The sequence below is a fragment of the Oncorhynchus keta genome, chromosome 19, assembly GCF_023373465.1.
Source record: "Oncorhynchus keta strain PuntledgeMale-10-30-2019 chromosome 19, Oket_V2, whole genome shotgun sequence".
Taxonomy (NCBI): domain Eukaryota; kingdom Metazoa; phylum Chordata; class Actinopteri; order Salmoniformes; family Salmonidae; genus Oncorhynchus; species Oncorhynchus keta.
In genome coordinates, this window is record NC_068439.1 from 51,662,037 (window position 1) to 51,685,348 (window position 23,312).

The 23,312-nt window shown below is 45.7% G+C and overlaps 1 protein-coding gene across 7 annotated transcripts in view; it reads left to right on the top strand.

Moving 5' to 3' along the window:
• LOC118398448 (serine/threonine-protein kinase MRCK alpha-like) overlaps window positions 1-23,312 on the top strand; it is a 103,825-nt gene that overhangs the window by 1,087 nt on the left and 79,426 nt on the right. The window lies entirely within an intron of this gene.

Sequence of the window (23,312 nt, forward strand, 5' to 3'; positions counted from 1 at the left end):
TATGTAAGATGATAATGTTGGTACAATGTGTCCCCTCCCTTTCACAACACTCCTTTTATAGTAGTAGAGACCTCAGTACTAGGCCCATGGAGGATCTGCTATCCTCTTAGCCTAGGCCACCTTCCACACTTACATTTGAACTGCAAGCTAGTTGTCGGGGCCATTGAGACTTTGTAGTGGAGTATGACTGCGTTGAGGTACTTTCTATCGCACTTGTTTCGTGACCCGTAACAAATAGACGTTTATAAACTAACCACAGAAGAACGGTGACATTGTTGCCATTTGTTGTAGACGTGGTTGGTGGTAGTAGGCATGCAGGCAGGGGCCTAGCGTGAGCCCCAAATGTCATGGAACGTTTGCAATCTTGTAACTTCTCACTGTCAGTGAAAATAAAAGCAAAGCACACAGGACCACACGCACACACAAATAACTATAAACTAACTGTGTTTGTGACAACCTTTGGGGGGGGCTCGAGCACGTATGTGGAATGCGACTCGAATTTTTAAGATTGGCCCTGTGGCAACTCTGTTGCCGGGGCATGCCTTTCCCGAAATGACAAAGTGCCAAGTGTGATTTCATTTTGACATTTCCCCGTGTTGACACGGACACAGCCAGAGTCCAGGGGTGATGGCTCACGAAGTGGGAAACACTCAAATAGGTACTGCAATAAGGTCCTCAAAGATTGCTTTTATTCAGGACTCACTCATTTCACTGGCAGTAGCTGCAAACAATGGAACATATTTCATCTTTAAAAACACCATAGAGAAACTATCAAAACATACTTGTCTGCTTCATATAGGCTAAGGGGTGGTAGTGTAGTACAGGTAGCCCTACTGTACAGGTAGCCCTACTGAAATAAAGCAGCTATCAACGCCCGTTGGTGTCCTTCTTTTGACTTCAAAGCTCACAGCAAGGTTTGATGACATGGTATGACAGGTGTTACATAGCAGAATGGACACCCAGGCCTGTTACATGAAACAGCACTCCCCAACGATGGGCGAGACACTTAACTTTAAAAAAAAACACAGTTCACTTGGACTTTAATGTTCACAAAATGTGATACTCAAAACATAGGCCTATGTCATCAAGAATAGATAGTATACTTTGAAGTTATAGGCCTATAACTAGACTGCCTAGTAATGACTTAGGCCTATTTGTCACCGCTTGTATCCCCTTTAATGCTCAGCCCACTACAGTAAAGACAAACAGTATAAGGTTTGCTTTTCATCACTTAGTTGTTTGGTGACCTCATTCTGGTTGAAATGGAGACCCTTGTATAAACAGCAGCCATCAGTGAATGGACCAGGCCTAGTTCACCATATCCTTTTATTATGTCCTCATAACCACCTCAGTTGAGGGCCAGTGAGCAGAAGATTGGGAAGAGCCTTTCACTTAAATTAATCTTAAGGCTCAATTATTCAACATGTAGGTCTAATGGCATTGTATTAGCTGCTTTTAAAAATGTATTTGGTAATTGAAAATTATGTTAATTCTAAATACTGATGACTGTTACAGCACTATACAATAATAATAACCATGTTATAGGCCTAATTCTATACTATATGATACTATACTAGTATGCATTTCTTTGTAGCCTGAGAAGTTGTCCAGATATGAGTTGGATCACTCACAGATGTGGTGTGGTGTGTCTCTGTTTGGTAGTTGAAGAGCTCCACCTCTGTTTATGCAGTGGTTGTGGTGGTGAAGATATCTTACACACACACACACACACACACACACACACACACACACACACACACACACACACACACACACACACACACACACACACACACACACACACACACACACACACACACACACACACACACACACACACACACACACACACACACACACACACTCTGCCCAGGCCAGGTGCAGATGGGCATGGTTGAAGCTAAAAGGGTCTTTGGATGCCGATGATGAGGGTTGATTGTGATGCCAAGGGTCTGGACATCCTTGTCATGATTCTTGATGTTATACTGTTTCCTGTGTGGAGATTCCACAGGGGCAGCTAACAGGAAACACCGGGACTGGCAGCTGGGCTCTTTGGGCACATGATGTCACACCAGGAAGTGGCTTGCCTCTATTGTGTTGGTCACTCCTGTACTGCAGTGAGTTCACAATCACAAAAGGGTACTATGGAGTCTAAGGTTGGCCCATGTCATGTCTTGCCTCAAAGTGGGTGCCTTCCCTGAACTGTCACTCCACATCAGACAGTTGAAGTAGCTTAAATATAGCAGACCAGCAGTCTGTCACATTTTTACACCCTCCGCCATACTTCAAATAGCACACATACCCGCTTCTAAGAGGAGGTTCCCAGCTCTAATCTACGAAACAAACTACCTAACCAAAAGAAAGCGAAGCTGAGGATAAATACTATATTACAGCTGCAGAAGGAAGCTAAGCTCCTACATACAGTATGCATGACTGGCTCTGGTCTTTCTCACCATTCTCTCCCAAAGGGTACAGCTCTGTTTATTAGCAGCCTCTGAGGACCAGGAGGTTGGTAAATGGCTGCCTGTCTGCTCTCCCCCGGGGCTCCCCATACTCCCTCTGGAGCTAGGGTGACCCCTCAATCCCTCTCCTGCCTGTGGAGCCAGCTGGCCAGGCTGTATTTACAGAACTTTTTGGTGTGAATAAGAACGCACACGCACACGCACACGCACACGCACACGCACACACACACACACACACACACACACACACACACACACACACACACACACACACACACACACACACACACACACACACACACACACACACACACACACACACACACACACACACACACACACACACACACACACACACACACACACACACACACACACACACACACACACACACACACACACACACACACACACACACACACACACACACACACACACACACACACACACACACACACACACACACACACACACACACACACACACACACACACACACACACACACACACACACACACACACACACACACACACACACACACACACACACACACACACACACACACACACACACACACACACACACACACACACACACACACACACACACACACACACACACACACACACACACACACCTGTCTAAATGGTGAAATGGTGTATATATGTTAAATAAGAAAACACATTTCTGCTTTCCGTTTCAAAATGGTTTCTCGTTGTTAATTTCATACAAAATAATGGCCCTGGAATCAAATGTTTTCCCTGTGGCTTAACTCACAAGTCACAACAATCCTAAAACGTATGATGGTGTACACACACGGGCTGAATAAGGAGCATAACTGTACTTCTAAATTAGTCAAACCCAAAGGAACAATTAGCCACTCTTCCATTTCCCCCCTCCCTCTGCCAGCCAAGTCTAGACCAATGACACAGAGCAACATTGTTTTCCCAAATAATTTATCACTTGAAAGGATGAATTGATGCAAGGCCTGCTAGTTGAGCTGTTTTGGCTGAAATTGATGCAGAGCCAATTGGCAAAGACACCTCGCATACTTCTGTCTTTCCCCCTCACTTAGGCATACTGGGCTAGGGTTTCTGTGGTAGCAGGGCAGAGGGAGAGGACCCAGAGGGCTTCTGTTAAGCAGGGTTTGGATCAATTCCGTTTTAAGTCAGTTTATTCAGGAAATAAACTGAAGTATCAATTCCAGTTGGTTGCCTATCTGGTAGATACCGGAACTGATTAAAAAAGTGTCATCACATATTGGATCCGTGCCCAGATATACTACCTTCAACCTCAGGATGAAAACTATTAGCTGCTCTTAAAACAGGTCCAGCGTCTTAGAGTAGGAGTGCTGGTCTTGAATCAGTTTAGCCTTCTTAGATCATAATGAATACGATCACATGACGGGACCGGGGGCCCTGATCTTAGATCAGCCATCCTTCAGGGCTGAGAAGCTGGGTCTGAGTTAATAAATAACGTGCAGAAAAACCAGGATCTCTCTAGGCTTTTAGTTTGGTTCCCCCTCTATCACAGGATGTTGCTTCCAAACACAGAGGGCTTGGCACCGAACATCAGCTGCAATACTATGGTTGTATTTCACCTCCGCTTCCTCCCAGCCTGGTTTTCTCCCCTTCTCCCTCATTAGCTCGTGCCCTCTGTATGTTTTGTGTCCCTTGCTGGGTCTGGGTGTGGTTGGGAAATATGCCTACAGACAGACGTGCACACACCCGCATACCAACATACACACACTCACGCACAGATTAATATGAAGCAAACAGACGGCGCATTACATCCATTCTTCAACACAAGCAGGACCAACAAAAGAAACATTGCTACATGCCAAGTTCCCAAAATTATACCATTAGATAGCAATAAACAATGTATTCTGTGGTGAGGTGTTTAACGTCAAAGGTGTTGTGGTGATGGGTTAATTATGGGGCACAGGCAGGCCAGCGAAAGCCTGTGGTAGCTAGCAAGTGAATGAGAAAAGAGTGGGTGCTTTTTGAGCCCCTGTGCGTGCCGTAGCCAGAGCATCCCTGCATTTTGTGGAGGCTCAGCTCAGCTGTGTGTGAAAGCGCTGACTCAGCCAAGCCCCGGTCCTTCACAGCTCGGCTGTGGAATTTGGATTGGAGGTGCAATGTGAGGAATACAGCAGCTGTTTAGGGGCTAGCTCTCCCTGTTCTCTCTCTCTCTCTCTCTCTCTTTCTCTCTCTTTCTCTCTCTTTATCTCTCTTTATCTCTCTTTCTCTCTCTTTCTCTCTCTTTCTCTTTCTTTCTCTTTCTTTCTCTCTCTCTTTCTCTCTCTCTTTCTCTCTCTTTCTCTCTTCTCTCTCTCTTTCTCTCTCTCTTTCTCTCTCTTTCTCTCTCTTTCTCTCTCTTTCTCTCTCTTTCTCTCTCTTTCTCTCTCTCTCTCCTCTCTCATGCTTTCTCTCTCTCTCTCTCTCATGCTTTCTCTCCTCTCTCATGCTTTCTCTCTCTCTCTCTCTCTCATGCTTTCTCTCTCTCTCTCATGCTTTCTCTCTCTCCTCATGCTTTCTCTCTCTCTCTCATGCTTTCTTTCCATCTTCTACCTCTCTCTTGCAATTTCTCTCCATCTTTCTTTTTCCCATCTCTTTCTTGCACCCTCCCCCTTCACTCCGTCTGTGTCTGTCCCTCTCCTGCCGCCTTCTTTTTCTCTCCATCCACACCCACCCCCTTTCTTGGTTTCTACTCCTCCATCGCTCTCCCTCCTTCCCATCCTCTCTGAGGCCCTGTGTTCAGGTATGGTGACTAGTCAGTGTGTGTGTTGGGTATGGCGGCTGAGCCGGTGTGACCGTGACGGTGCAGCAGCCGCCCAGCGGTGTTCAGTGTTCTCTGACAGCGCTGCTGCTGCTGAGTCACATCTCTGCTGTACAGCACAACACAGAGCTCTGTAGCTATCTGGTTGTACACACTGTTTATGTATACAGTATGTAAGCCTATATCAGGGACTGGGACACACGGTACCAGGATCAGTGTCAATGGACAGGATATAGAAGTAGAATGGAGGGAATCCGTGGTTATGGACAGTCAAATAAGGAGGCACTGTAGTCTATTGTTTTGGAATGATAAGAAATGTATTGCATTGTGAGAAGTACAGGCTACTAATTAATGAAATGTTCCAAAGGTTGGGATATGTTCAATATGGCTGCTGACTGGCAGCCATCGACATATTGTGGAGTACTGCTTTGAGTTGCAATGTCTGTCGTTCTTTTTCCGATCCTATACTACCACCTAGCATTTCTCTGGGAGTGGGTAGATTGTGCCCTTGACTTTTAGAACGTTGGTGAGGTGGCCGTATCTATTTTAAGTTGACATGTGCAAGCCAAGCGCCACCACTACTATCAGTAGCACTGTCAAAGCTGGTGGCGCGTCGGCCCTTTGTGGGCAAATTTTGGCATCAAACTTTGTCATCAAAGTCTGGCATTCTCTGGATTTATGGTTGGAACTCTATTGAATAGCAGGCTAATGTTAGTGGTTTCTTTGCAGTGCTTGCAGTTAGCCACTGATTTCTTCCGAAAGAGTCATTGTTGAATTTGCGATTTCCAACTTGTTCCGTAATCTTTTTGTCCAATGTCGATGAGCACCGATATTATAGGTTTTTATCTATAATTGCTCTTCATTATTTCTCTTCATATGACAAGGATTAAAAAGGTTTTGCCAGTAGATTGTTGACTTGATTCATGATGATGACTGCTAGCTAAGACTTTGAAAGTAAGATGTTGACCTGATCAGTTCAATCAAAGCTGCTGTACATGTAACTTGATTTGACGTAATTTTGTATGTCACTAATGACCTTGAGCCTTCGTGGAAGGGCACTTGTAATATAACTTTATGGCAGGACCCAAAGGGCTGACATTATGGATGTCTACCCTTACTAAGGACTTAAACTTGGCGATGACGTACTGTCCCCATGAGTGACTGAACTAATCACGGCGCAGTGCTCCTGTTTTCCGATGGCTCGCCCCACCATCACAGAAAGCACTGAGCTAGGCTGAAACACCTGCATATTGGAGCTGCCTTACTCAAGAACACCAAAAGAGAGACTGTGTGTATTAGAGGTCGACCGATTAATCGGAATGGCCGATTAATTAGGGCCGATTTCAAGTTTTCATAACAATCGGAAATCGGTATTTTTGGACGCCAATTTTTTAAATTTTTAAATTTTAGTTATTTTTTACAACTTTTATTTAATGAGGCAAGTCAGTTAAGAACACATTCTTATTTTCAATGACTGCCTAGGAATGGTGGGTTAACTGCCTTGTTCAGGGGCAGAACGACAGACTTACCTTTTCAGCTCAGGGATTCAATCTTGCAACCTTACGGTTCACACAAATCATCAAGGAACCCACCAGGTACAACCCTAAATCTGTAAACAAGGGCACCCTCATAGACGTCATTCTGACCAACTGGTCCTCTAAATACACCTCCACTGTCTTCAACCAGGATCTCAGCGATCACTGCCTCATTGCCTGTATCCGCTACGGATCCGCAGTCAAACGACCACCCCTCATCACTGTCAAACGCACCCTAAAACACTTCTGCGAGCAGGCCTTTCTAATCGACCTGGCCCGGGTATCCTGGAAGGATACTGACCTCATCCCGTCCAGTTGAGGATGCCTGGTCATTCTTTAAAAGTAACTTCCTCACCATTTTAGATAAGCATGCTCCGTTCAAAAAATGCAGAACTAAGAACAGATATAGCCCTTGGTTCACTCCAGACCTGACTGCCCTCGACCAGCACAAAAACATCCTATGGCGGACTGCAATAGCATCGAATAGTCCCGCGATATGAAACTGTCCAGGGAAGTCAGGAACCAATACACGCAGTCAGTCAGGAAAGCCAAGGCCAGCTTCTTCAGGCAGAAATTTGCATCCTGTAGCTCTAACTCCAAAAAGTTCTGGGACACTGTAAAGTCCATGGAGAACAAGAGCACCTCCTCCCAGCTGCCCACTGCATTGAGGCTAGGTAACACGGTCACCACCGATAAATCCATGATTATCGAAAACTTCAACAAGCATCTCTCAACGGCTGACCATGCCTTCCTCCTGGCTACTCCAACCTCGGCCAACAGCCCCCCCCCTGCAGCTACTCACCCAAGCCTCTCCAGGTTCTCCTTTACCCAAATCCAGATAGCAGATGTTCTGAAAGAGCTGCAAAACCTGGTCCCGTACAAATCAGCTATCAGCTGGGCTTGACAATCGGGACCCTCTATTTCTGAAACTATCCGCCGCCATTGTCACAACCCCTATTACCAGCCTGTTCAACCTCTCTTTCATATCGTCTGAGATCCCCAAGGATTGGAAAGCTGCCGAAGTCATCCCCCTCTTCAAAGGGGGAGACACCCTGGACCCAAACTGTTACAGACCTATATCCATCCTGCCCTGCCTAAGGTCTTCGAAAGCCAAGTCAACAAACAGGTCACTGACCATCTCGATTCCCACCCTACCTTCTCCGCTGTGCAATCTGGTTTCCGAGCCGGTCACGGGTGCACCTCCGCCACGCTCAAGGTACTAAACGATATCATAACCGCCTTCGATAAAAGACAGTACTGTGCAGCCGTCTTCATCGACCTGGCCAAGGCTTTTGACGCTGTCAATCACCATATTCTTATCGCCAGACTCAGTACCCTCGGTTTTTCTAATGACTGCCTTGCCTGGTTCACCAACTACTTTGCAGACAGTTCAGTGTGTCAAATCGGAGGGCATGTTGTCCGGTCCTCTGGCAGTCTCTATGGGGGTGCCACAGGGTTCAATTCTCGGGCCGACTCTTTTCTCTGTATATATCAATGATGTTGCTCTTGCTGCGGGCGATTCCCTGATCCACCTCTAAGCAGACGACTCCATTCTGTATACTTCCGGCCCTTCCTTGGACACTGTGCTATCTAACCTCCAAACAAGCTTCAACGCCATACAACACTCCTTCCGTGGCCTCCAACTGCTCTCAAACGCTAGTAAAACCAAATGCATTCTTTTCAACCGTTCGCTGCCTGCACCCGCACGCCCGACTAGCATCACCACCCTGGATGGTTCCGACCTAGAATATGTGGACATCTATAAGTACCTAGATGTCTGGCTAGACTGTAAACTCTCCTTCCAGACTCATATCAAACATCTCCAATCTAAAATCAAATCTAGAGTCCGCTTTCTATTCCGCAACAAAGCCTCCTTCACTCACGCTGCCAAACTTACCCTAGTAAAACTGACTATCCTACCGATCCTCGACTTCGGCGATATCATCTACAAAATAGCTTCCAAAACTCTACTCAGCAAACTGGATGCTGGTCACGATGGCAACACCCACCCATAGCGCACGCTCCAGCAGGTGTATCTCACTGATCATCCCTAAAGCCAACACCTCATTTGGCCGCCTTTCGTTCCAGTTCTCTGCTGCCTGTGACTGGAACAAATTGCAAAAATCGCTGAAGTTGGAGACTTTTATCTCCCTCACCAACTTCAAACATCTGCTATCTGAGCAGCTAACCGATCGCTGCAGCTGTACATAGTCTATCGGTAAATAGCCCACCCAATTTACCTACCTCATCCCCATATTGTTTATATTTATTTACTTTTCTGCTCTTTTGCACACCAGTATCTCTTCCTGTACGTGACCATCTGATCATTTATCACTCCAGTGTTAATCTGCAAAATTGTAATTATTCGCCTACCTCCTCATGCCTTTTGCACACAATGTATATAGACTCTCTTTTTTTAATTTTTTTTCTACTGTGTTATTGACTTGTTAATTGTTTACTCCATGTGTAACTCTGTTGTCTGTTCACACTGCTATGCTTTACCTTGGCCAGGTCGGGGTTGTAAATGAGAACTTGTTCGCAACTAGCCTTCCTGGTTAAATAAAGGTGAAATAAAAAATTTAAAAACTAGTCCAACGCTCTAACCACCTGCCTCTCATTGCACTCCACGGGGAGCCTGCCTGTTATGCGAATGCAGTAAGAAGCCAAGGTAAGTTGCTAGCTAGCATTAAACTTATTTTATAAAAAACAATCATAATCACTAGTTATAACTACACATGGTTGATGATATTACTAGTTTATCTAGCGTGTCCTGCGTTGCATATAATCGATGCAGTGCGCATTTGCGAAAAAGCACTGTCGTTGCTCCAACGTGTACCTAACCATAAACATCAATGCCTTTCTTAAAATCAATACACAGACGTATATATTTTTTAAACCTGCATATTTAGCTAAAAGAAAGGTTAGCAGGCAATATTAACCAGGTGAAATTGTGTCACTTCTCTTGCGTTCATTGCACGCAGAGTCGGGGTATATGGGCCGCCTGGCTTATTGCGAACTAATTTGCCTGAATTTTACGTAATTATGACATAACATTGAAGGTTGTGCAATGTAACAGCAATATTTAGACTTGGGGATACCATCCGTTAGATAAAATACGGAATGGTTCCGTATTTCACTGAAAGAATAAAAGTTTTGTTTTCGAAATTATAGTTTCCGGATTCGACCATATTAATGACCTCCGGCTCGTATTTCTGTGTGTTATGTTATAATTAAGTCTATGATTTGATAGAGCAGTCTGACTGAGCGATGGTAGGCAGCAGCAGGCTCTTAAGGCTCTTAACAAATCAACGGTTTGATTTGTTTGATCGTAGCTAGCTACATAGCTAGCTACATAGCCGTCTGTGTATCAAAGATAATTGTGTAGTCTAGAGCGATTTTCTAGGTTAGCTAGCCAGCTATTGTCGTTCTTTTAACGCAACGTAACGTAATCAACACTGCTAGCTAGCTAGCTAGCCCCCGAATAGCAGCACTGTAGAAACTATTACACTCAACGGAACGACTTGATTAGTGTAGTGTCAACAACGCAGCCACTGCCAGCTAGTCTACAAAGTCAACAACGCAGCCACTGCCAGCTAGCCTACTTCAGCAGTACTGTATCATTTTAATCATTTTAGTCAATAAGATTCTTGCTACGTAAGCTTAACTTTCTGAACATTCGAGACGTGTAGTCCACTTGTCATTCCAATCTCCTTGCATTAGCGTAGCCTCTTCTGTAGCCTGTCAACTATGTGTCTGTCTATCCCTGTTATCTCCTCTCTGCACAGACCATACAAACGCTCCACACCGCGTGGCCGCGGCCACCCTAATCTGGTAGTCCCAGCGCGCACGACCCACGTGGAGTTCCAGGTCTCCGGTAGCCTCTGGAACTGCCGATCTGCGGCCAACAAGGCAGAGTTCATCTCAGCCTATGCCTCCCTCCAGTCCCTCGACTTCTTGGCACTGACGGAAACATGGATCACCACAGATAACACTGCTACTCCTACTGCTCTCTCTTCGTCCGCCCACGTGTTCTCGCACACCCGAGAGCTTCTGGTCAGCGGGGTGGTGGCACCGGGATCCTCATCTTTCCCAAGTGGTCATTCTCTCTTTCTCCCTTACCCATCTGTCTATCGCCTCCTTTGAATTTCATGCTGTCACAGTTACCAGCCCTTTCAAGCTTAACATCCTTATCATTTATCGCCCTCCAGGTCCCCTCGGAGAGTTCATCAATGAGCTTGATGTCTTGATAAGCTCCTTTCCTGAGGACGGCTCACCTCTCACAGTTCTGGGCGACTTTAACCTCCCCACGTCTACCTTTGACTCATTCCTCTCTGCCTCCTTCTTTCCACTCCTTTCCTCTTTTGACCTCACCCTCTCACCTTCCCCCCCTACTCACAAGGCAGGCAATACGCTCGACCTCATCTTTACTAGATGCTGTTCTTCCACTAACCTCATTGCAACTCCCCTCCAAGTCTCCGACCACTACCTTGTATCCTTTTCCCTCTCGCTCTCATCCAACACTTCCCACACTGCCCCTACTCGGTTGGTATCGCGCCGTCCCAACCTTCGCTCTCTCTCCCCCGCTACTCTCTCCTCTTCCATCCTATCATCTCTTCCCTCTGCTCAAACCTTCTCCAACCTATCTCCTGATTCTGCCTCCTCAACCCTCCTCTCCTCCCTTTCTGCATCCTTTGACTCTCTATGTCCCCTATCTTACAGGCCGGCTCGGTCCTCCCCTCCCGCTCCGTGGCTCGACGACTCATTGCGAGCTCACAGAACAGGGCTCCGGGCAGCCGAGCGGAAATGGAGGAAAACTCGCCTCCCTGCGGACCTGGCATCCTTTCGCTCCCTCCTCTCTACATTTTCCTCCTCTGTCTCTGCTGCTAAAGCCACTTTCTACCACTCTAAATTCCAAGCATCTGCCTCTAACCCTAGGAAGCTCTTTGCCACCTTCTCCTCCCTCCTGAATCCTCCTCCCCCCCCCTCCTCCCTCTCTGCAGATGACTTCGTCAACCATTTTGAAAAGAAGGTCGACGACATCCGATCCTCGTTTGCTAAGTCAAACGACACCGCTGGTTCTGCTCACACTGCCCTACCCGGTGATCTGACCTCTTTCTCCCTCTCTCTCCAGATGAAATCTCGCGTCTTGTGACGGCCGGCCGCCCAACAACCTGCCCGCTCGACCCTATCCCCTCCTCTCTTCTCCAGACCATTTCCGGAGACCTTCTCCCTTACCTCACCTCGCTCATCAACTCATCCCTGACCGCTGGCTACGTCCCTTCCGTCTTCAAGAGAGCGAGAGTTGCACCCCTTCTGAAAAAACCTACACTCGATCCCTCCGATGTCAACAACTACAGACCAGTATCCCTTCTTTCTTTTCTCTCCAAAACTCTTGAACGTGCCGTCCTTGGCGAGCTCTCCCGCTATCTCTCTCAGAATGACCTTCTTGATCCAAATCAGTCAGGTTTCAAGACTAGTCATTCAACTGAGACTGCTCTTCTCTGTATCACGGAGGCGCTCCGCACCGCTAAAGCTAACTCTCTCTCCTCTGCTCTCATCCTTCTAGACCTATCGGCTGCCTTCGATACTGTGAACCATCAGATCCTCCTCTCCACCCTCTCCGAGTTGGGCATCTCCGGTGCGGCCCACGCTTGGATTGCGTCCTACCTGACAGGTCGCTCCTACCAGGTGGCGTGGCGAGAATCTGTCTCCTCACCACGCGCTCTCACCACTGGTGTCCCCCAGGGCTCTGTTCTAGGCCCTCTCCTATTCTCGCTATACACCAAGTCACTTGGCTCTGTCATAACCTCACATGGTCTCTCCTATCATTGCTATGCAGACGACACACAATTAATCTTCTCCTTTCCTCCTTCTGATGACCAGGTGGTGAATCGCATCTCTGCATGTCTGGCAGACATATCAGTGTGGATGACGGATCACCACCTCAAGCTGAACCTCGGCAAGACGGAGCTGCTCTTCCTCCCGGGGAAGGACTGCCCGTTCCATGATCTCGCCATCACGGTTGACAACTCCATTGTGTCCTCCTCCCAGAGCGCTAAGAACCTTGGCGTGATCCTGGACAACACTCTGTCGTTCTCAACTAACATCAAGGCGGTAGCCCGTTCCTGTAGGTTCATGCTCTACAACATCCGCAGAGTACGACCCTGCCTCACACAGGAAGCGGCGCAGGTCCTAATCCAGGCACTTGTCATCTCCCGTCTGGATTACTGCAACTCGCTGTTGGCTGGGCTCCCTGCCTGTGCCATTAAACCCCTACAACTCATCCAGAAAGCCGCAGCCCGTCTGGTGTTCAACCTTCCCAAGTTCTCTCACGTCACCCCGCTCCTCCGCTCTCTCCACTGGCTTCCAGTTGAAGCTCGCATCCGCTACAAGACCATGGTGCTTGCCTACGGAGCTGTGAGGGGAACGGCACCTCAGTACCTCCAGGCTCTGATCAGTCCCTACACCCAAACAAGGGCACTGCGTTCATCCACCTCTGGCCTGCTCGCCTCCCTACCACTGAGGAAGTACAGTTCCCGCTCAGCCCAGTCAAAACTGTTCGCTGCTCTGGCTCCCCAATGGTGGAACACACTCCCTCACGACGCCAGGACAGCGGAGTCAATCACCACCTTCCGGAGACACCTGAAACCCCACCTCTTTAAGGAATACCTAGGATAGGATAAAGTAATCCTTCTCTCCCCCCCCCCCCTAAAAGATTTAGATGCACTATTGTAAAGTGGCTGTTCCACTGGATGTCATAAGGTGAATGCACCAATTTGTAAGTCGCTCTGGATAAGAGCGTCTGCTAAATGACTTAAATGTAAATGTATGTTAAGCATTCATTCAAACAGCACTTTCGTGCGTTTTGCCAGCAGCTCTTCGCAATGCTTCAAGCATTGCGCTGTTTATGACTTCAAGCCTATCAACTCCCGAGATTATGCTGGTGTAACCGATGTGAAATGGCTAGCTAGTTAGCGGGGTGCGCGCTAATAGCGTTTCAAACGTCACTCGCTCTGAGACTTGGAGTAGTTGTTCCCCTTACTCTGTATGGGTAACGCTGTTTCGAGGGTGGCTGTTGTCGATTATGTTCCTGGTTCGAGCCCAGGGAGGAGCGAGGAGAGGGATGGAAGCTATACTGTTACACTGGCAATACTACAGTGCCTATAAGAACATACAATAGTCAAAGGTATATGGAATACAAATCGTATAGAGAGAAATAGTCATATACAGTGGGGCAAAAAAGTATTTAGTCAGCCACCAATTGTGCAAGTTGGCCCACTTAAAAAGATGAGAGAGGACTGTAATTTTCATCATAGGTACACTTCAACTATGACAGACAAAATTAGAAATAAAATCACATTATAGGATTTTTTATGAATTTATTTGCAAATTATGGTGGAAAATAAGTATTTGGTTACCTACAAACAAGCAAGATTTCTGGCTCTCACAGACCTTCTTTAAGAGGCTCCTCTGTCCTCCACTCGTTACCCGTATTACTGGCACCTGTTTGAACTTGTTATCAGTATAAAAGACACCTGTCCACAACCTCAAACAGTCACACTCCAAACTCTACTATGGCCAAGACCAAAGAGCTGTCAAAGAACACCAGAAACAAAATTGTAGACCTGCACCAGGCTGGGAAGACTGAATCTGCAATAGGTAAGCAGCTTGGTTTGAAGAAATCAACTGTGGGAGCAATTATTAGGAAATGGAAGACATACAAGACCACTGATAATCTCCCACGATCTGGGGCTCCACGCAAGATCTCACCCCGTGGGGTCAAAATGATCACAAGAACGGTGAGCAAAAATCCCAGAACCACACGGGGGGACCTAGTGAATGACCTGCAGAGAGCTGGGACCAAAGTAAAAAAACCTACCATCAGTAACACACTACGCCGCCAGGGACTCAAATCCTGCAGTGCCAGACGTGTCCCCCTGCTTAAGCCAGTACATGTCCAGGCCCGTCTGAAGTTTGCTAGAGAGCATTTGGATGATCCAGAAGAAGATTGGGAGAATGTCATATGGTCAGATGAAACCAAAATATAACTTTTTGGTAAAAACTAAACTCATCGTGTTTGGAGGACAAAGAATGCTGAGTTTCATCCAAAGAACACCATACCTACTGTGAAGCATGGGGGTGGAAACATCATGCTTTGGGGCTGTTTTTCTGCAAAGGGACCAGGACGACTGATCCGTGTAAAGGAAAGAATGAATGGGGCCATGTATCGTGAGATTTTGAGTGAAAACCTCCTTCCATCAGCAAGGGCATTGAAGATGAAATGTGGCTTGGTCTTTCTGCATGACAATGATCCCAAACACACCGCCCGGGCAACAAAGGAGTGGCTTCGCAAGAAGCATTTCAAGGTCCTGGATAGGCCTAGCCAGTCTCCAGATCTCAACCCCATAGAAAATCTTTGGAGGGAGTTGAAAGTCCGTGTTGCCCAGCAACAGCCCCAAAACATCACTGCTCTAGAGGAGATCTGCATGGAGGAATGGGCCAAAATACCAGCAACAGTGTGTGAGAACCTTGTGTAGACTTACAGAAAACGTTTGACCTCTGTCATTGCCAACAAAGGGTATATAACAAAGTATTGAGAAACTTTTGTTATTGACCAAATACTTATTTTCCTCCATAATTTGCAAATCAATTCATTAAAAATCCTAGAATGTGATTTTCTGGATTTTTTTTCTCATTTTGTCTGTCATAGTTGAAGTGTACCTATGATGAAAATTACAGGCCTCTCTCATCTTTTTAAGTGGGAGAACTTGCACAGTTGGTGGCTGACTAAATACTTTTTTGCCCCACTATAATTCCTATAATAACTACAACTTAACTTCTTACCTGGGAATATTGACTCATGTTAAAAGGAACCACCAGCTTTCATATGTTCTCAAGTTCTGAGCAAGGAACTTAAACATTAGCTTTTTTACATGGCACATATTGTACTTTTACTTTCTTCTCCAACACTTTGTTTTTGCATTATTTAAACCAAAGTGAACATGTTTCATTATTTATTTGAGGCTAAATCTATTTTATTGATGTATTATATTAAGTTAAAATAAGTGTTCATTCAGTATTGTTGTAATTGTCATTATTACAAATACATTTTTTAAAAATCGGCCGATTTTAAATCGTTTTCCTCATAAAATTAAGCTCCTGTCCTTTGCAGACTAATCACATTGCTTGTCTGTCAGCAAGTTGCTTTCGGTACTACATGCGGTCACATGGTATGTATGAGTTAGCTGTGACGTAGTGAAGGTGTTTGCGGGTTCTTCTACCTAGAAGCGTGTGTGTGTGTACATGCCTTTTTGACGAGCAAAACCTTTTATGGACGATACCTACCCCTGCGTGCCCTAGGCCTGTTTGTCAGGGAAACTGTGAAGTGAGCTGAAGCCTGTTGCCCGTTTCTGTTTGTCTTTTATTAACGCGAAACACTGTTGTACCTGTTTTCTGCTTTTCATTAAGTCATGCGTAGCTGTTCTTTATATGTCTTAAAATACATGTGTTCATCTGGGAAGAATATTATATATAGACTGTAGCGTCACACATTTTGAACAGTTCTGAAAACGAATCTGACACACAGAAACGTATGAAAACATTAAATCATTACCTTCATTTTTTTCTTACTAGTACTTGCTGTAAATAAAGCAGACATTAGCACTGTTAATCACTTCACTGTCATTCAGAAATGATTTACTGGATCAGCTGATGGTTGACAATAGGCCTTTCACGGTAGGAGGCTTTGCTAAACAGCTCGCTACCAAAATGCACGTCCAACAAGTAGGCTGTTAGCCTATGCATCATTATTTAAGAACGACTAATCAATTTAATGTGACCCCTTCATGAGATTATTGTCCCGCTGATGGCCAATCAGGTTTTCGATGGGCTTCTTATTGTTTTTGGATGATTGATTAGAATGACGCTTCCAGAACATTCACACCTATCTAAACTGTTCAATCAGCACGCAGTCTTGAAACTTTCCTTCCTGTGCAGGTCAGTCACCTTTCCTTCTCACATTTTTCATATAGAAAAAAAATGCAGCCAATTAAGACTTTCCAAATTGGTGCCGATCACTAGTAGCCTAATAATACTCCTCCAATCTATGGAGAGAAATTCAATAGACCTATGCTGCTGACAAACGGCATGTTGGAGGGAGTAGGCCTATGCCGCTGACAAACGGCATGTTGGAGGGAGTAAGCCTATGCCGCTGACAAACGGCATGTTGGAGGGAGTAGGCCTATGCCGCTGACAAACGGCATGTTGGAGGGAGTAGGCCTATGCCGCTGACAAACGGCATGTTGGAGGGAGTAGGCCTATGCCGCTGACAAACGGCATGTTGGAGGGAGTAGGCCTATGCCGCTGACAAACGGCATGTTGGAGGGAGTAGGCCTATGCCGCTGACAAACGGCATGTTGGAGGGAGTAGGCCTATGCCGCTGACAAACGGCATGTTGGAGGGAGTAGGCCTATGCCGCTGACAAACGGCATGTTGGAGGGAGTAGGCCTATGCCGCTGACAAACGGCATGTTGGAGGGAGTAGGCCTATGCCGCTGTCAAACGGCATGTTGGAAGGAGTAGGCCTATGCCGCTGACAAACGGCATGTTGGAGGGAGTAGGCCTATGCCGCTGACAAACGGCATGTTGGAGGGAGTAGGCCTATGCCGCTGACAAACGGCATGTTGGAAGGAGTAGGCCTATGCCGCTGACAAACGGCATGTTGGAGGGAGTAGGCCTATGCCGCTGACAAACGGCATGTTGGAGGGAGTAGGCCTATGCCGCTGTCAAACGGCATGTTGGAAGGAGTAGGCCTATGCTGCTGACAAACGGCATGTTGGAGGGAGTAGGCCTATGCCGCTGACAAACGGCATGTTGGAGGGAGTAGCCCTATGCCGCTGACAAACGGCATGTTGGAAGGAGTAGGCCTATGCCGCTGACAAACGGCATGTTGGAGGGAGTAGGCCTATGCCGCTGACAAACGGCATGTTGGAAGGAGTAGGCCTATGCCGCTGACAAACGGCATGTTGGAAGGAGTAGGCCTATGCCGCTGACAAACGGCATGTTGGAAGGAGTAGGCCACTATGCCAAAGTTATAATATTATTGTAGGCCTAGTTTTATTATATTGATCATTCGATTCTAGATCCTATGATTTCTGTGACTTGTTCAATTGCATGCAGTTCAGGTATTTTTTTATAGACAAAGAGAGATCAACCTGTGAAATAAGATTTAACAAGGCCTATAAAAAATTGCGAGCAGTCTCCATCTAATGGTGCAGACACGGGCGCACGCGGACGAAAGAGTCGCCTACGAAGGAGTTCGCTGTAGAGTCGCCTACGAAGGAGTTCGCTGTAGAGTCGCCTACGAAGGAGTTCGCTGTAGAGTCGCCTACGAAGGAGTTCGCTGTAGAGTCGCCTACGAAGGAGTTCGCTGTAGAGTCGCCTACGAAGGAGTTCGCTGTAGAGTCGCCTACGAAGGAGTTTGTGTGTGTGTGTGCGCACGTCTGTGTGTGTGTGGATCCTGTTGTTGTGGTGGAGTGTTCCCTGACATCTTCTTCCTTGTCGGGTCAAAGGAAGCTGTGGCTAGAGGAGCAGTCCAGTAACGCTGCCTTCCCTCGCATGACACGACATCATCAGGAAATCCTCTGGTCGCTCTGATTGTCATCTCAATTGCCTGTGGGATAGGACATCTCTGCTGCTGCCAATAGGCCTATATATAGACTGATAATTCATCTGTCTGTGGCTCTGTCAGGGTGGGAGATTTATTTGGATGAAAGAGCCTCAGGCCTGTGTGTCTGACAGCTCTGCTCATCTGCTGCTTGGTTGTGTGTTTTCCTCATTATCTTGGGATGACTTGCTTTAATGCCCCCCCCCCACACACACACACGATTTATAGCCCCATGGTCCTTCTGGCTACAGATTAGTAATTCACGTCACACTTCAATAATTGTAATGCTGAGTTTACGTTGAGGTAGAAAATAATTAGTTTTTTTATAAGCTTTTCCAGCCGTAATGACTTATTTTAATGATAATTACCGGCCATATGCTCAAGATGTTTTAATGTAGACCCTTCAGCTAGATACTTAACCTTAGTTGCTTTGGTGAATAATATCCATCTATAGAGCATAAATAGGTCGACATCAGGGGTTCTTCAACTTTTTCAGCCTGGGACTCAAATTAGAAATGATGTTTTCCTTATAAACACACTCAACTATACGTAAATATCGGTACATTTCATTGCCCTTACGCCTAAAACAAATGCAACATAGACTAAAACAAAAACAATGAAATACCCATATAAATAGCTATTCATGTTTATTTATTCCCATTTTAAAAACACTCTTATCTGTCTAGGTTGGAACTGTTGCTGCTAAAATACACACACAGGCTCAGTTTTTGATAGTGCAACCCTAAGTAACAGTACAGATGAAAAATGGTCAGGCCTACTGTACATCTTACTGTAGAGATTATTTTTAAAGTATAGGTTTGAACTGTGACTGTTAAAATACAGTAAATCATTTTTATTCTGAACTTGAATTAACTGATTGATCACATCACACAGATGTAGACCAGAAACACACACACACACACACAGTCCTAATGAGAGGTGTGTGTGGCAGTTTGACGTTTTTAACAAGCAAGTCTATTCTGGGCTCAGTTTCTGACAGTGCAACCCTGAGGTCATGCTCAGCGTTGAGTTGAGAACCCTGACTCGCATGGGTATATGCTGGCAAACTGGATCAGAACATCCACTGCTTTCTCAGTCAGGCAGGAGACCGCTTCCTGCTGTAGATGAGCAAACCAGAACTGTGCGAGTGTGTTTACCTCAAAAAGCATATTGCCTCAATCAGTTTATTCCAGTTCAGAATCAAAATTATTACTTTTTTTTAACAGCAACAGTACCATCCTAGACTTGTTTTCAACCATTTTTCATCTGTACTGTTACTTAGGGTTGCACTATCAGTAGCTAGGTAGCTTACTTTAGCCAATTAGCTATGTACAAGGGCATTGTTTGAAAGAGAAACTCAAATCTACTACTATGAGAGGGAGTACTCCCTTATTTCTGTTTATCATCACCTGTTGTAAAATAACAATGCCTTGCTAGCTGACTTGCTCTTCCACTGTTGAAGCACTGTTTGCTGAAGCATTCTGCCCTGTTCTGAAATAACTCCCTGGGTTTACTGTCATGCTATGAATGTTTGGTCAGGATGTATCGTTTTAATTAGTTCGTTTTGAGAGACTCATTACTGAGCACTTCCCAGCACAAAACGCATTGTGGGCACTCCTCGTATTTTATCAAAGTTTGTATGAAACCAAGAGAGAAACTCATCGCTGTTTTTGCGTTTCATGACGATTGAGCTCAGTCAGACTTTGTGGCAAGCTTGAGTCCATTCGATGATTGACAGTGGCTGACAGCGCATCATCTGCTTCTGAACGACAGCGCCTCAGCGTGTGGATCGCGGAGTGATCTTCAAGAAAACTGCAGAAAAAATATAATGTTAACCACGATGCAGATGCGGAGCTCCCTCCCAATTGCGCAGCTGCCAAACTGAGCAGAGACACCGCTGCTAAGCAGAGAGCGCAGTTGCACTTGGCCAAATCAATTCCAATATTCCATATTTCTATATTTAGACACCTCATGACCCACCATTTAACAGATCTGTGACCCAAAGTGACCTATACTTTTAAGAAAGGCTGGCCTACAAGGTCCAGGTTTGTGCAAATCTGTCTCCTAAGTGGGCCCCGATAAGCCTGTCTGTTATTGTGAGCCAAGTGTGAGGCCTATAATGCTACTCAAACAGCTGTGAAGTATAGCCGGTCATTGACTGAAAGTGCAAAGAAATGTTGGTGGCACTTACTTTTACAGAACAGAATAAAGTGGTAATAACATAGCAACAACCTGGTTATAGTATGCTAATAAGTTATAGTTACAATGAAAGCATATGGAGACGGCACTAGCCTACTTTAAATAGGACCGACTTAGTTTCTTCCTCGTGATGGCTAGTGTCAGTCACTATGCTGTGTATACTCCGTAAAGATTAGCCTACTTATGAAGCGTTGGGAACATAGTCAGGTTATGTCCTCTGGTTAGGAACACCCTCAACAAAAACACGTCTGTTCTGTCCACAAGTGGATAGGAAAGGGGCCGAGCATGATGAGGTGTTGTTTTGAATGGCTCTCATGCTGTGGACTTATATCATGGGTTTTGACTTGTTCCTCAGTCCTTTGATTATGCTATTATGTCAGAAACGACAACAACCGGACGAACCCTGACCTTTAACAAGTCAACCTGGTTACAACCGTCTGACTGCTGTCAAACACTACTTTTTCTCTGGCACTCATCCCTCATCCAATAGAAGCAATTTTGCAACATGTTCCCTTTGAACTCTTAATTCATTTTGGAGCAGTTGCATGTGTCTTTTCTCTTCCTCCCGAGCGAGGTGCACGTCGAGACACGTCCGATCTGTAGCCAGCCAGATGCATATTTTTGGGAATGTTTTCTGCTCATGGTTACTTACAAGTCTCGGCATTGACACCGTAGTTTCTTCAGAGAGATATAATTAGTAGTGTTCCCTGCCGTAGGGATTGGTTGTGGCCTAGAAAACGTCTGCCATGCTGTGAACTGACGGACTGCGGGGGAGTGTGTGTGTGTGTGTGTGTGTGTGTGTGTGTGTGTGTGTGTGTGTGTGTGTGTGTGTGTGTGTGTGTGTGTGTGTGTGTGTGTGTGTGTGTGTGTGTGTGTGTGTGTGTGTGTGTAGGTTTTTGTCCCCGCTCATTTATTCTTGTAGGCAAAAAGTGGTAATTTGATGGGTATTCAACTCGGCGGCACCCATTTTGTAAACATATTATTGTATCCTTGTTCGGAACCGTAGCCACCTGCAATGGATAACTGAACACACTGACTAGCCCTAGATGTAGGCTAAAGAAGAAAGGCCTAGCCTCCCATCGCGTCACTGTCCTCAAATAGTGTCTGGTCTAAAGCCCTTTCGTCATATCAGTCACAGAAGAAACAGCTTCCAGCATGCAGGTCAGTAGTACGCAAAACATCTTTCCATTTTTTTTTTACCTGGGTTGTCGTAACTGGATGGGTTGGTTCCACCATCATTAGCCTGCAGTGTAATACTTGGTGTTCTGTGCGGATGCAGTCAGTACAAAGAGTAGAGTTACCTCTACCGTCCGTGATGCATTCTACCACGGGGGGGAGAAGTAAGGCCTGACATTTTAATGTCATTCAATGAAAACACGGATAATCTGTATATCAAATGCCCCCACGGTAACAGATCGGTGTAAAAAGAAGGGGCGAAGTCAGGGCTGAAGCTAAGGGTTCACTGTCGGTGTCATGTCATCTCAGAATACAGTATGTGGGCTTAGATGAGTTCTCCCTCCCTCTCCTCCATTTTGAGCATCTGTACCTGTTTGCTTTAAGCCAGGGTAGAGAACCTACTGTACACAGCTCGAGGGCTGCAGCAGGCAGGGTGTGCTAGGCTAACCTTCCATTGTGTTTCAGGTCATTTAGGTAATTAACTGGGGAGAGAGTCATCTCACCTGCTTCTCAAGGTTACAGTTGTTGATTTATGGTTGAATTAAGCCTATCCCTTTTTCACACCTTAAATCTATATCCTGCATAGAGCAGCACAATCAACTGACAATATTTTCTGACCCTGACAAGTCTCTGAAAATTAGCATTACACTTAGCTGTTGGCCTTATTGTGTTCTATTCTATTCATTAAGGTTATGGGGCATGTTGTAAGGGCATTTGGGACTGAGAACCCCCTTCATCAGGTCCCAGAGAAATATGGTATGTAGGCCCCAGCTCTGGCTTTTGAGGACTCCTAGAGATCTCATATTTGTTCCTTCATTTGAGAAACAAGCACCCGTGTTCTGCTAAAAGTAAAACCGGCAGTTTCTCTCACAGCTGCCCATGTCACCCTCTCTCTCTCCTCCACCCATCCTTCTGCACTATTGTCCACAATGATTCAAAAAGACATGCTGAAATCTATGGCCCGGGATGAGGCTAGTATCACAATACTCATTAGTATCCCGGCAAGGAAACAAACACGAGACAGATTTAACTTCTTTAGAAAAGCAGTCCTAATGTCAGAAACAAACATAGTTATGTCGTCAATTAATTTCCCAATATATCGTACATGCATACAGTGAACAGGGAGAACAAGTATTTGATATACTGCCGATTTTGCAGGTTTTCCCACTTACAAAGCATGTAGAGGTCTGTAATTCTTTATCATAGGTACACTTACTTATGTCATGCAATAAAATGCAAATTAATTACTTAAAAATCATACAATGTGATTTTCTGGATTTTTGTTTTAGATTCCGTCTCTCACAGTTGAAGTGTACCTATGATAAATATTACAGACCTCATTGCGGTTCGTAATGACAGACAAGCATCTGTCTGGCAGGGTAGGTATGATCCCAGTGGGGGCACATTATCACTGATATTTCTCTCCCAATGCCCACATAGCCCAGACCGAGATGTCTCTGATGCTTCAATTTCTTTTTTTTCTTTTTTTTACAGAAA